At 43.8% G+C, this 4329-nt stretch overlaps 1 long non-coding RNA gene across 1 annotated transcript; it reads right to left on the reverse strand.

The window, feature by feature from the left end:
- Window positions 1-1873: 1873 nt before the first annotated feature.
- Window positions 1874-2742, reverse strand: LOC113021213 (uncharacterized). The gene is made up of 2 exons (XR_003272267.1): window positions 2582-2742; window positions 1874-2502 (listed from the first exon to the last, which is right to left on the reverse strand). It is a non-coding gene; the product is annotated as an uncharacterized LOC113021213 (long non-coding RNA).
- Window positions 2743-4329: the final 1587 nt, after the last annotated feature.

The following is a 4329-nucleotide window of genomic DNA, read 5'->3' on the forward strand; positions in this document are numbered from 1 at the left end:
TTTCGATCGTCTTTCAAATCAATTTCTATGTCGTCGATTAATGTCTTTGACACAGGTGTGTAGTGTGGGCTGTCAAATTGTAGAATAGGCAACCGGCGGTCATCGTCTGTAATATTTATAGCTCTTAATAGCCTCGCGTGGGCGTCACCCACAAGCTGGTAATCAACGATATCTGAATAAATAAAGATGTTATATTTTCCCCCGTATATGTCTGCGGGGTGCGGGGCATATGTGTTTTTATAATGAAGTGCAAACGGTTCTCCTGTTTTGAATCCTAGGATTTCCGCCAGTCTCCCTCTAAATGTGAGAATAGTCCCCCTAGGCCCCATAACACAGGCATGGTTACTAACGGCGTTGTACTGCATTTTAATGTCTCCAGTGGCTTGGTGCTGTTGACATTTAAAATTAAATTCTTTTATTATCTGTTCCACAGATGCATAATGGCCCACAGACAGTTCGATCATGGTTACGGCTATGGTTCCGTCTTTGACGGGGTCATGAATTTCCACTTCCGAATCTGATTGTGGAAAAGTCCGCCATATGCGTGGGTACTGTATCTCTATAACAGCGACCTCATATGGCTGATCCAAAACAATAGGTTTTGCTAGCTTTGTTCTAAAATTAGATATCTTATTACCCGGGTAAACATGTGATGAAGCATTCGAGAAGAGGCTTACATAGAAGCCTGCATTGTTGTTCTTTTTATTCATGCTTTCTCAGTCTATGCTCAGTGTTGAATGAATGTGTGTAGAGCTGCGTCATCTGAGTTAATTACGCCTCAACGATGTCTTTTTCTGGAATCCACGAATTAAAGCTGTTGGGCCATCCTAGCCATTTCACTAGCACCTGCTTTTTCCGACCCACTTTTTTTCTAGCCAATATGTTTTCAATTTTAAATGTTTTGTTTTCATCAACAACCACACGTTGTATCTCAGGCTCATAAAATGACCCTTTCAATACCTCTCCTGCTAAATCCACTAGTCTGTACACTGGGGGCTGTCTCCCTATACGTTCCTTGACTGTGAAAATCTCATCGGTGTAGGTCTGCTCGTATCCTTTTCGAAACTTTCCTCTCAGTTTTGATATTCGTACAGTGTCACCGATATTAAATTTAAAGCGCAGTTCCCTCTGAGGCCTCGTTTTGTACAGCGCGTTGAAGACCGACTTCTCATTATCCTTATTCACCTCTGCCGGAGCCATTTGGATAGATCTGTGATAAGCATTGTTATATGCTTGTGTGAGATCTGGTATGATATCTACATATCTCCGGGAGTTGGCTGATGTTAAGTACTTCCACATTCTACCCTTGAAGCTACGATTGAATCTCTCGACAATACTGCATTTAACCTCGCTAGCTGTTGAGAAATGTTTGATATTATATTGCTTCATTAGCTGTTTAAAGGTTGCATTATAAAACTCTTTGCCTTCATCTGTTTGTAGTTTCACAGGGATCCTACCCTCACTAAGTATATCCTCAAAAGCAGCTGATACAACAGACCCTGTCTTGTTTGTTAGGCATCTAACCCATGCGTATTTTGAGAATACATCTATACATGTTAGCAGATATCTCACATTATCATTATCTGTCACATATTCACACATGTCAACCAGATCGGCTTGAAACTGTTTGTCGACCCCTGTCACCAATACTCTATTTCTGGGGAAATGGATCCTCGCAGGTTTATGGAGTGTGTAGGTGTCGTCTTGTTCTAAATAATGTTTGACCTGAGATAGTGGAGGTGTTACACCTGATGCCTCCCCTGCCGCTATACGTAGCTTATTTAAACTGGCTAACCCCGCAGGATGGGCTGGATCATGATATATTTTATGCAATGTGCTTTCCATGATTTACAAACCACAAATGACTATGATGTTGATGTTAACAAGTCTTTTTATTAAATTTTCACAAAGACACAATCACAGACAATGGATACTTGGACACCCCACATTAAACCAGATGTAACCCAGCCCAGTAGTTTCCAATCATGCGGAGCATGGCTGGTTTAACACGGCGGGCGCAAGTACTTGCATCTAGCAGGTGCCCAATGTTGTCATTAATGGCGCATACTGTATATCGCTCTGATCTCAGTTCACACATGATGTGTTCTGCAACTCTGCGGATTTGTGTTCCAGACCCATCTGCAGTGGATGAGCGTACAAACAGCCGGATGGCAGGGATGAATCGGTCAGTCTGGAGCCTTATCATCACATCATCATAGTAGGTGTCGAAGAAATACTCAGACAATTCCTGCAAGCAGCTGTGTTGCACCTGACTGGGGTGGCCTGTTTGGCATCCGTAACATGTCTCTTGTATAAACTCATTCAAAGCCAACATTAACAGGTGGAGAGTTGCGAGTTTGATGTCGATTACAGTTTCATCCCACAGGTCTGATATGAGGGGGTCCTGCGAGCATTGTGGTGAGGGTGGTGGAGTCTGGGGGGTCGGGATTAGCAGCTCTGTGTATGGTGACTCCAACAGGTCCCACGAGGGCGTGTCATTCTCTGTAAAATGAAAACCACAAGCTCTTAATTTGTCACATAGATACACACTCAACCCCACACACCCGCACATTAAACCTACCAGTTTATTGTTTAGCTGTCGGAAGGTCTTATGATTTTAGGTTTACACAGGGTACCAGGCAAACCAGTCTTCGGACAACTCGCCAGATCGTCAAAAACAAGGCGCTTTCTAATACTCTCGTACGCAGTGTTGAGTCTGTCCCTCTTGATTGCGTCATCAACCTGGCTAAACAGATGCGACAAACCTCTCCAGTCGCACCACTGTATAAAAAACAAGTCCTTAAACCATCTTGTGCGCTCTTCGAGGTTTAGAGGGTATGGATTTAACCTCCAGTTTTCAAGCCCTCTGGAAGCAATAAGACTATCCCTGTCATCACATACACTGAGAAAAATAAAGTCGTCGGGGTTGCGATTGAAACGATCAGCCTCAACCCTGTAAAGCTCAGGGCCTGATGCAGTGTTCCACTGGGAAACATACAGCAGCTCTGGGAAACCCACATTGTCCAGGTCCGCACACACTACGGTGCGGAAGAGCTTCCAGTTTTTAGTAGACATGACTTGGGCTTCCCCCCAAAACAATCCCTCACCACAATCTACACTAAGCACAACTGTCCCTTCGGTATATTTAATGGCATACACATACCCTTCGACGCCTCGATATTCTAACTTAAATACAGTTCCATCTGCGGCGTTTCCACAGCGTTGCTTTTTACGTTGAGGACCCCGACTGCATACTCCTGAAGACATACCTAGAGTGCCTGTGGCATGGGCGATGTCCTGGCTGGGTGTCATTCCGAGCTCCATAGGTCGATGCGTCGGGGATCCTTAGCGCGATGTGTCGGTGCTCTAGGTCGATGCGTCGGGGATCCTTAGCGCGATGTGTCGGTGCTCCTCAGACCGTGGCGGTGATGCTCTTAGAATGTGAAAGGATCACTTTTATACCCATACAACCTAGCACATCCCACTAGGAGGAGTCGTTCCCACCCAGAGGGTAAGAACACCTGAACGCGCATGCGCACACACACACGAAACCGGTCAAACCGGTTGTCAAACCGGCTTGGTTGGCCGCCATCTTGGATAGGTGCCATCGTATTACTACTCAGGCCTTCCGGGACATGTGACTGCCATCCTACTCCTGTCCAACCTACCACATTTTCCCAGGAGCACCACTGACCTGCTGTGTATGTATGGATGTGTTTGCCCCAGGAGGGGCTCCAATAAACATGACTGGAGCATATCATAGGGTGATTTCAGACCCACACATCATATGCTCTCCAGCTGCTACTAGCTCCTGCACACTTAATGACGTCACACAAATCAAACGTGAATGAGCTGGTGGATCCTTTAACATAATTTAATTCTATCCTGTTGTATGTGCTGAGACACTCATCACCTTTACCTGACACCTCGCGCTTTAGTCTTTTCACTAGAGCTGGGCGATATGAGATTTTTTCATATCACGATATGTTTTTTTCATTTCAGGCGATAACGATATCTATCACGATATGAGCCAAATAACTATATTTGTAAGATTTAAATGTGCCGTTGCTCACAAGTAAAATGTGAAATAATCAGAAGCTTGTTTTTAAATATTTATTTCCCATAATAAGTTCAACAGGGTAGATGTACTTAAGGAACATGAGACTTTTTCAGATAAATAAAGGCAAATATTGCAAACTACACAAAAGGCAGCCGCTAAAGCGTTTAAGTTTCAAAATAGAACAAAATTGTCAATTCCACTTAGAAACAAAATATTAATTCTAAAAATAAATCTTAGTTTGTTTTACAGAAGAACAGAAAAAACTGACT

The sequence above is a fragment of the Astatotilapia calliptera genome, chromosome 4 (assembly GCF_900246225.1).
Source record: "Astatotilapia calliptera chromosome 4, fAstCal1.2, whole genome shotgun sequence".
NCBI classification, from domain to species: Eukaryota; Metazoa; Chordata; class Actinopteri; order Cichliformes; family Cichlidae; genus Astatotilapia; species Astatotilapia calliptera.